This window comes from Mirounga leonina, unplaced genomic scaffold, assembly GCF_011800145.1.
Source record: "Mirounga leonina isolate KUSES-001 unplaced genomic scaffold, KU_Mleo_1.0 Mir_366, whole genome shotgun sequence".
Lineage (NCBI taxonomy): Eukaryota > Metazoa > Chordata > Mammalia > Carnivora > Phocidae > Mirounga > Mirounga leonina.
The window spans coordinates 26,794,305-26,805,049 of NW_023270709.1; the positions used below are offsets into that span (position 1 = coordinate 26,794,305).

Consider the following 10,745-nt stretch of genomic DNA (forward strand, 5'->3'; position numbering starts at 1 on the left):
GGCTCGCACGCGCCCTGCTCACGGTCCTCGGGTTTCTGGGACGCTTCGTGTGTCCGTGTGTGTGGATGATTACTTCGTGCTCGGTAACTGTTTTCCGATTTCTGCTCCCTCCCGTTAGGCACAGTGGGCGCAGGCCCCGGGCCCAGGGTGCTTTCTGAGGCTCCTCCGAACTTCAGCTTCTTCTGAATCGGAAGATAAATACCAACTGTGAGGTTGGCCGAAACGCTCTAGTATATAATGTTAATCAATTAACCTTTATGTGATTCTAATAGTGTTATTAATTGTTATTATTTTAGTGGAGGAAGAGGCCCAAGAAGTCAGAAGTCCCAAAAAACAGTGAAGCCTGGGAGCAGGTAGGACACAGTCCTTCCCAGTTATTTTCATTTACCTTAAAAACATGCTTGTTGTTGTTTTGCAAACACCCAGATACGTTTTAAGTTCCTTCCAGATGTTAGTCGTGTAATCCTCGTAACACACCTGTGAACTATTAGCCCAGTTACCCGCATCTGCATTGAGTCATCTCCGTCTTGAAGTTGTCCTTACCCAGGGCCATACACTTAGTGAGTGGCAGAGGGGATTCTGGTTCTGACCCAGGCCGGTTAAGTCCAGGGCCCTGCCCTAACCCACTCGGCTAAAGACATCTCTTGGTGACCGTTCGCAATTCGTTGAAATGACAGCAGGTAAAGTCTAGACCAAACTCCAGCCAGGTTACTCTGAGCCCTCTTCTCAACTTAAAAACCCTTGAACAAACATTAAAATAGTTTTAGCAGATCAAGGCTATATCCCCACGATGACCCTAGCCCCTCGAAAAGTGCCTGTCCTAAATCAAAACCCACCATTCTTTACTTTTTTTTCTTCTTTCTCTTTCTCTCTCCTTTTTCTTTCTTTCCTTTCTCAGAATCGTCTTCACTATTTTTGCTCATGAATGTGTATTTCACAATGTTACCAGAAATTCAGGGCACTTCTGTGGCATCACGTTAAAACTTTAGTTTATTCGGGAATTTATGAACATTTTAGCATATTGAGTCGTCACAAAGCATAAACCGTGCAGTGTATGTCTGTCTCTTAACTGAAATCAATCTTGTTTTGTATCCTTCAGTGACATAGTTTATGCATATAGATTTGGAATTATTTTTCTTGGACGTAGAATCCTTAGACTCTGAAGTACTGTTGTGAATGATGTTTGGTTTTCCTACTTCAGTTCCAGCGAGGGTATTGCTAATGTATACAAAGGCCATGGATTTAATGTGGTGATCATATATCCACCAATCCTGTTGTGCTCTATTAGATCAAACTGTTTATAGAATCTTGTGGATTTCTTAAATGACATTATTTTCAAAAGAATAAAGATAACAGTTTTCCCTTACTGAATTTTTATCTATCCTTATTTATACTTCTTGTCTCCTGGTGCTGTCCAGGCCTTGGTGCCATGTGGAATGGGAATAGTACCACAGAAGTTTTGTCTTTCTTTTTTTTTTTTTTTTTTTTACTTTTCAGGAATCCTAAAATTGTGCCATTATATGTTATGCCCACTATAGCTACTTCTTATAAAATAAGCAGCTACTCCCTCTTGTTCTAGTTTGTTGAAAATGTTTATGATGAGTGTTATATTCTAGCAAATAATTTCTCAGTATCTATGGAGATGAGCACAGTTTTACACTATTAATTTCCTACACTGGCAGATTTATTATGTTAAACTTTTCTTCCATTCTTGGGATAAACTCTGCACAATATACTATTATTTGTTAAATAATATGGCTTCTTGGTTTCCATTTGCTTGCTTTTTAAATAGAGCTTTTCTTAAAATAAATGTTCTTAAGACAAAACTATAATTTTCTGTCTTTTTTTGTGTTGTTCCTGCTCAGTTCTGATAATAGCTTATAGATTTTCAAAAGAAAAAAGGGAAGAGATCTATTTCCTACTGAAACAGCTTTTGTAAAATTGGGATTATTGATTCCTTCAATTTCACTTAAACCTGTGGCCCAACTGTGCTTGGCCTCATTTGGGTTGAGGGGCATAGAAGAGATTTTTTTTTAAACTGCCCATCCTATTTCCTTATAATCATAATTTGCTTATTCACCTTGTTCATTACTTAATATTTTTTCTTGAAAATTAACCTTTTCTATTAAGCATCTTTTTTTTTTTTTTTCATTTGTAAAACTTATTCATAGCATTCTCGTGGTTCTTAATATCTCCCTTTTGGTAGTGACATTCCCTTCTTTATTCCCATAACTATCCCTCTACCCCCGGACCCCCCCTCACATGTACACACACTATTTTTTTCCCTAATTAGTTTTGGTAGAGGCTTGTCTGTTATTAAGTTTTTCAAACCAAAGGTTTTGGTTTATGGATCATCCCAGTTTTTCTATTATTCTTTCTTTTTAAATTTTAAAACTGACATATTGAAAATATGTCAGTGTAACAATCCATGGGAATTTATAAATAGTTCTAATAAGAGCTCAAAAGTGTTGGTGGGTATATGAGCACCACATAACAATTCATGACCTTTCTATAAATGAGCAATGACCTATCTGGAATTGAAATAGAAAAGCCAGACATCATTCACAACAGTACAACAGATTCTAAGGATTCTAAGTCCAATTCTCAATCTACTCCCATTTTTATTCTAGCTTTTTTAGTTGAATATCTAGTTTACATATCTTCAGTGTTTCTTGTTCCTTAACATATGCATTTGATATTATATATTTCCCTTTTGGTACCACTACAAATATATTCTACAATCTTTATATGTATTATTCTCATTCATATTTATCTCAAAACATTACATAGCTTCCCTTATGATATCCATTCTAATCCATGTGTTTAGAAGTGTGCTTTTAGTTTCCAAGCATTTGAGAAGATTGTTTCATTTTTAGTTATTTTTTTAACAACATAGTGATTTGGCAAGCCTATACATTGTCTATACATTGTGCTATGTTTACTATCTGTCAGCATGCAAGCTATTACATTACAATACCACTGGCTATATTCCCTATGCCGTACCTTGCAACCGAAATTATCGATTCCACAACTGGAAGCCTGTTCCTCCCCCTCCCCTTTACCCATTTTGCCCATCCCCCGACTTTCCTCCCCTCTGGCAACCATCAGTTTGTTCTCTGTATTTATAGGTCTGTTTCTGCTTTTTTGTTTCATTGTTTGTTCATTTGTTATGTTTAATTCGCATCTGAGTGAAATCATATGATATTTGTCTTTCTCTGTCTGGCTTATTTCACTTAGCATAATACCCTCTAGGTCCATCCATCCATCATGTTGTCACAAATGGCAAGATCTCATTCTTTGTTATGGCTAATATTACATTCTATATATGGACACACTCCACACATATATATACACACTCCACATTTTTTTTATCCATTCATCTATTGATGGACACAGGTTGCTTCCATATCTTGGCTATTGTAAATAATGCTAAAATAAATATAAGGGTGTATATATCTCCTTTTTTTTTTTTTTTTAAGATTTTATTTATTTTTTGACAGAGAGAGACACAGCGAGAGAGGGAACACAAGCAGGGGGAGTGGGAGAGGGAGAAGCGGGCTTCCCGGCGAGCAGGGAGCCCGATGCGGGGCTCGATCCCAGGACCCTGGGATCATGACCTGAGCCGAATGCAGACGCTTAACGACTGAGCCACCCAGGCGCCCCTCTATATATCATTCCTAATCAGTGTTTTTGTTTTCTTGGGTAAATAGTAGTGTAATTACTATACCATATGGTATTTCTATTTTTAATTTTTGGAGGAAACTCCATGCTGTTTTTCACAGTGGCTATGCTAATTTACATTCCCACCAACAGCATGAGGGTTCATTTTTCTCCATATCTTCAACACTAGTTATTTCCCTTTTTTGTTTTAGGCATTCTGACAGGTGTAAGGCAATATCTCATTCTGGTTTTGATTTGCATTTCCCTGATAATTAGTGATTTGAGCATCTTTTCACGTGCCTGTTGGCCATTTGTATGTCTTCATTGGAAAATGCCTATACAAGTCACCTGCCCATTTTTCAATCTTATTTTTATTATTTGTGTTGAGTTGTGTAAGTTCTTTATATATTTTGGATATTAACACTTTATCAGACATTCCATTTGCAAGTATCTTCTCCCATTCAGCAGGCTGCCTTTTCATTCTGTTGTTGGTTACCTCCTCTGTGCAAAAGCCTTTTATTTAGGTGTAGTCCCAACAGTTTATTTTTGCTTTTGTTTTCCTGGCCTGAGGAGACATGGCTAGAAAAATGTTGTTAAGGCAAACAGAGATTGTCAAAGAGATTACTGCCTATGTTTTCTTCTAAGAGTTTTAAGGTTTCAGGTCTCACATTTAGGTCTATAATCCATTTTTAGTTTATTTTGGTATATGGTATAAGAAAGTAGCCCACTTTCATTCTTTTGTATGTAGCTCTCCAGTTTTCCCAGCAACATTTATTGAAAAAAAGAGTCATTTCCCCATCTTGCCTCCTTTTCTTAGATTAATTATATTGTTCGGGAACCTGGATTGGATCGCCCGACGGAAGAACCAAGCGGGACCCGGAGATCTTGGAGGATAGGAGGTTTTATTTAAAGGCAGCAGGCTCATAGGAGAGTGGTCTCCAAAGGTCTGAGCCCCGAGCACAAAGGGGGCAATTTATTCACTTCCACTTCCACATCCTTGGCACTTTTGGGGTGTGCGTGAAGCAGAGCAGGGAGAAGAACCCGGAAGAGCCCTGAGGCAAGGACTGGGACTCTCCTGCTGGCTCCATTCGCCATCTTAGGACACAGATTTTTCCTTATCAATATCATAAAATTTTGGTTTATTTCTGAGCTCTTTATCCAGTTCCATTGATCTAATTTTGTGCCAAGACCATACTGTTTAGATTATTTTTTTTTTTTAAAGATTTTATTTATTTAATTGAGAGAGAATGAGAGAGAGCACATGAGAGGGGGGAGGGTGAGAAGGAGAAGCAGACTCCCTGCCGAGCAGGGAGCCCGATGCGGGACTCGATCCAGGGACTCCAGGATCATGACCTGAGCCGAAGGCAGTCGCTTAACCAACTGAGCCACCCAGGCGCCCTACTGTTTTGATTATTATAGCTCTGTAGAATTTCTTGAAATCTGAGATTTTGACACTTCCAGCTTTGTTCTTCTTTCTCAAGATTGCTTTGGCTATTTGAGGTCCTTTGTGGGTCTATACACATTTTAAGATTATTTATCCTAGTTCTGTGAAAATTACTGTTAGTACTTTTCAAGAATTGCAGTGACTCTGTAGATTGCTTTGAGTAGTATGGACAATTTAACAACAATTCCTCCAATCCATGAGCATGGAATGTATTTCCATTTGTGTGTGTCATCTTCGATTTCCTTCATCAATGATTTATAGTTTTCAGAGTATAGGTCTTTCGCCTCCTTGGTTAAGTCTATTCATTGGTATTTCTAATGCATACTTTCTTTGATGATGTCCATTATAATCTATGTATTTAGAAGTGTGCTTTTAGTTTCCGAGCATATGAGAAGATTGTTTTATTTTTACTATCTTTAAAAAAATCCTTTCTATTGCCCTTTAGTTAGATTATGATAAAAGAGTGCAGTATATATGAAACCGATTTTTTGGTATGTATTGTTACTTTTTCTGAAGCCAGTGTTGAAAATTTGAAATTAAGTGTGTACTTTGAAAATTTCAGATACTCTCTATGTGTTAAGTGAAGGAATCATGGATTAATGAAATTAGTTCATGGTGTTGTTCAATCTTCTATAACCATAAACATTTTCCTTGGTTACTATATGAATTTCTGAGAGTAGTATATTGAAAGCTTGCCCTACAATTGTAAACTTGAAGTTCTTCTACTAATTCTGGAAGTTACTGCCATACATAATGGCTATGTGATCAGGTGCCTCAAGGCCCTAAATGCTACATCTTATCAGTGGATTTTTATTTTATTATTATGGAGTACAGCTATTTTCAGTTTTAGAAGTTCTCTTTCGGGTTGCTTGGGTGGCTCAGTCGTTAAGCGTCTGCCTTCGGCTCAGGTCATGATCCCAGGGTCCTGGGATCGAGTCCCACATCGGGCTCCCTCCTCGAGGGGAAGCCTGCTTCTCCCTTTCCCACTCCCGCTGCTTGTGTTCCTGCTCTCGCTAGCTCTGTCTCTGTCAAATAAATAAATAAAATCTTGGGCGCCTGGGTGGCTCAGTTGGTTAAGCGACTGCCTTTGGCTCAGGTCATGATCCTGGAGTCCCTGGATCGAGTCCCGCATCGGGCTCCCTGCTTGGCAGGGAGTCTGCTTCTCCCTCTGACCCTCCCCCCTCTCATGTGCTTGCTCTCTCTCATTCTCTCTCTCTCAAATAAATAAATAAAATATTTAAAAAATAAATAAATAAAATCTTTTAAAAAAAAGTGCTTTTAAAAAAAAAAAGAAGTTCTCTTTCGTTTTTTTTTTCTTTTTTTGATACGCCCAGTTTGGAATGTCCCTTGCTCCTTGACTGTATTATTTCATTTTTATTTCCTTAAGATTTCAGTAAATATTTTATAGTCTCTATCTGGTAACTTCAATATCTGAAATTCTTTGAGGGAGAGATCTAAGGCTCTTTTTCATTTGGAAGGCTGACTCTTTAAAGTGTTTTCCTCCGAGATTAGGTCACATTTATTATGAGTTTATATTTGGACACCCCAAATTCCTAGGAGGTGCCTGACATGTAATATGTGCTCAAGAAACAATTTCTGAATAAAAAAAATTAATCTGTATGTACAGAACTTGGGTTCAAGATGCTTCCCTCCTGAAGGGGTTTAAGTTTGCCTTCAGGAAGCACTAGAGGGCGCACAAACCCAAGGCATTTCAATTTTAGGAAGCTTTCATGGAAATTCTATAGACTCTAAGTAGGTCTGTGGTGAAATCCTTGTGGCAAATTTCCTCTGCCCTCCTCCATGGAGCCCTGCAGAGATCAACGGGTTTTCTTGTTAGGGATCTTTGCTAGATTCTCCCCGCCCCCGAAAGCTTGTGTTTTCTCCAGAGCCCTGGCTCTATGCTAGGTGTCTCCAGTTCAGTTGAAAGGCCTAGAACCCTCTTTTCCCCAAGAGGCTGCCATTAATTGACAAAGTGCAGAATCTTAATGACATTTGCCTCCAGGGAACCCAATCTGCTGTGTTTATTAGTCAGGCTTCAGCTCCTAGGTGTGTATTGTTCTGGGAGATTTGGGGAGTTTTCCTTGGCTTCTTGTTATCTGGGCCATTGTGTGCTAGGGTGTGTTTGTTGTTTATCGAGTCCTTAGCTATTATACTTCAAGACAGCTTTCCAGAATATCTTGTTGTCCACACTGGAACAAAAGTCCTTACAGTGCCCCTCTCTATCCCCACTACTACTTTGAGCCTTAAAATTTGTTTAGTATTAATACTGCTATACTTGCTGTTCCCCTCATCCTTATTTTTTCTTTATTATTATTTTTTAAATCCATGCATGATTTTTTTCAGACTCAAAAGGAGCACTTTCTAATGCACGTTTTGTATAAAAATGTGGTAAACATCATAAAAAGATAAAATATTGTACATATTCCAGAACTCCAACAATGCTTTTCTGAGAAAGGCAAAGGAAAACTTGTAAAACTTCCATGAGACCACAATCACATAGAGAAACAACTAAAAAATATTACATGTAAGTTTATATCTACCATTATTTTGGAGTTACATTTTATGTAAACCTAAAAAAAAAAAAAAAATCACCATCTGGAGAGAATTTTTATGGGGAATAAGTCCACCAGAGAAATACACTTATTTAAAAGCATGCTTGTCGATTTTGCTTTTAAATTAATGATCTGTGGCCCAAGAAATGCCTCCTCATCGAATGATCACTGCCCCAAGGGGTTTAGAACAACTGGGATTCAGGAGCTCTGTGGGCACAGTTTTCATGTTATCCAACATATATTTCTATCATAATTATTATATTTCAGTAATTTCATCTCAAATTACATTAAAACCAAATGTGTTTAATATTTTTACATTTTTAATTTCTTTTTTAAAATCAGACCCAGCAAGATTTAAATGAGATGTCATCGATCGTAACTGACAGTACTGACCTTTATCTGAGCCTTGTGATCCTGGAAAACAGCAATGGGTAGAGGAATACCCCTGCGCCTTTGTACTCCAAGAACAATTTGCTGCAAGGAACCGCATTTTCCCCTATGACGTAGGTAACACTCAAGGAGGAACTTTTTGTTTACCTATGACAAGGCCAGACACAGACCCTCAAATTCCCATTCTTTGCCTCAAACAATTAGCTGAACTGCTTGTCCTCATTCACTGATCAGAACAATATACTTGTTGGGGCGCCTGGGTGGCTCAGTCGGTTAGGCGACTGCCTTCGGCTCCGGTCATGATCCTGGAGTCCTGGGATCGAGTCCCGCATCAGGCTTCCTGCTTAGTGGGGAGTAAGCTTCTCCCCCTGACCCTCCCCCCTCTTGTGGTTTCTCTCTCTCATACTTTCTCTCTCAAATAAGTGAATAAAATCTTTAAAAAAAAAAACCAGAAACAATATGCTTGTCCACCAAACCTCAGTGACATTTTCCCATCCCCCAGGCCCTGAGCTTTGACCCACCCTCAGCCTTCTAAGGGTCCCTCCTGAGAACTGGCTAGCCTCAGGGTAAAACATTCTCTGATTTGCTCTCTATCTCACATTCTCTGATCAGGGCACTTTTTCAACCCACCTTCCTATACTCAGGTTCTTTCTAGTCTTGTTTACTCTTCCCTATCAAAAAAATCCCTTTTGCCTAACCTTGCAGGAGCTTGCAGATCTGATGCAATGGTCACCACTTCCCTATTGCAATAGCCCCTCTCACCCTGTCAGTAATCCTTTCCCCAAAAGTCTTTCCTTACAAAATCTCAATCTGTTTTTTTAACACAACTCTTGGATTATTTTGTTTGCATTACATACTGTTTGTGTTTCACTAAATTCATGTAGGCGTGGAATGAACACGGCAGTTTGAGTCAATCCTCACTACTTTTAGTATCTATCTGTTCAGGTTCACACATTTAATTTAGTGGCTGGGTCCATTAGACCCATGATTGATTTATTTTTTTAATTTTTTTAATGCCTTTTTATTTTTTTATTTTTTTTTAAGATTTTATTTATTTATTTGACAGAGCGAGACACAGCGAGAGAGGGAACACAAGCAGGGGGAGCGGGAGAGGGAGAAGCAGGCTTCCCGCTGAGCAGGGACCCAGATGCGGGGCTCCATCCCAGGATACTGGGATCATGACCTGAGCCAAAGGCAGACGCTTAACGACTGAGCCACCCAGGCGCCCCTAGACCCATGATTTAAATCCTATAAACCCAATGGTTACACTTGTGGGGCAAATGGTCTGGTACTACTGACTTGCTGCTCTTATTTTGTTATTCATGTTTGTCCTGAATTGGAAATAAATTAGACCACAAAGGTCTCGTGTTTCCAGGCAATGTGTCAAAAATGATCACATATTTGTAAAAAGAGATGCCCTCTTCAGAGTCAAATCTTATGGGGAGGAAGAAATTTTGAGTACAGTTAGAGAAATCATCACTCCTAAAATGACGGCATATGTTAGGTGGCAGTACAGTGCTAGTTCTCAGTCTGTGGTTTTCAACTTTACCCATAATAAAAATATATATAAGATTTTCAAATAGTAAATTAATAAAGAGGTAGTATTGGTGTTGCAGGATTTTTCTCCATCGGTGCCCACAGTTCTTGGTCACACCACTTCGAAGAATGAAGAGGTAGACCAGACAGAGTGGTGGGCAGCAAAGCAAGGTTTATTGAGCGACAGCAAAGTGATAGTACAAAGCTCCCGAGGAGGGAGGGGACCCGAAGGGGCCGCCACCAGCGTTTCTAAGTCTAGGGGTTTTTATGGGCTTGTTGGCAAGCTGTTTCAATCTGATTAACCCTCCTTGCGCCTGTCATCCAATCAGACTTTTGTCACCTATCTATCATATGGGAAAGGGTGGAGGACTCCTTCCAGGGTGGTGTAAAATACTTTTAAGGGTGGTTTCCTCTTAGGGAGGGGGCCCCTCGTCCCTGCCTGCCTGCCTTCCAATTACCCTTCGTCATTGGTAAAGCTAATTTAACTAACAAAACTAATGGCAAAGCTAAGATAAACTGATAAATAACAAGTGATCCTAGACAAAGAATTAAAAAGGGTGAGTGTTTTTTTAAAAATATGGGAAAGGGAATCTAGTAATAAAATATGCCCATTTATTTTATGGGGCCACTCCGCATGGGTGAAGATAACGAGCAACCATATGGACAGCTCCCTAGAATAGTGCTTCGCACACAGTACTGTGCACCCAGATTACCTGGGGATTCGGTTAAGATTCAATCTGATCTGTAGCTCTGGGGTGGAGCTCTCACAGGACTTGCTGGTGGTGGTTCAGTGACCATAATGTGAGTAGCCAGGCCTTACTGGGGGGGAAAAAAAGAAAGAAAGCTGATTAAATTAACTGGAGACCAAGGGTCAATGGGAAATGAGACTATTCCAGGATTCAGGCCAGCAAAGGAAAGTGGGGTTGTATCAGGCTATAATTAAGAAAACTCAGGGTTGCTTGGGTGGCTCAGTAGGTTAAGCACCTGACTCTTGAATTCGGCTCAGGACAAGATCTCAGGGTTTTGGGATCCAGCCCTGCGTGGGGCTCTGCACTCAGCAAGGAGTCCACTTGATATTTTCTCCCCCCATCTCCCTTTGCCTCTCACCCTGCTCTCTGTCTCAAATAAACAAGTCTTTAAAAAAAATTTTTTTTCAAGAATAT

The 10,745-nt window shown here is 39.4% G+C and overlaps 1 long non-coding RNA gene across 1 annotated transcript; it reads left to right on the plus strand.

Annotated features, from left to right (window-relative positions):
* Positions 1–4,910, plus strand: LOC117997492. Its single transcript, XR_004675830.1, has 3 exons — positions 1–83; positions 297–353; positions 4,478–4,910. It is a non-coding gene; the product is annotated as an uncharacterized LOC117997492 (long non-coding RNA).
* Positions 4,911–10,745: the final 5,835 nt, after the last annotated feature.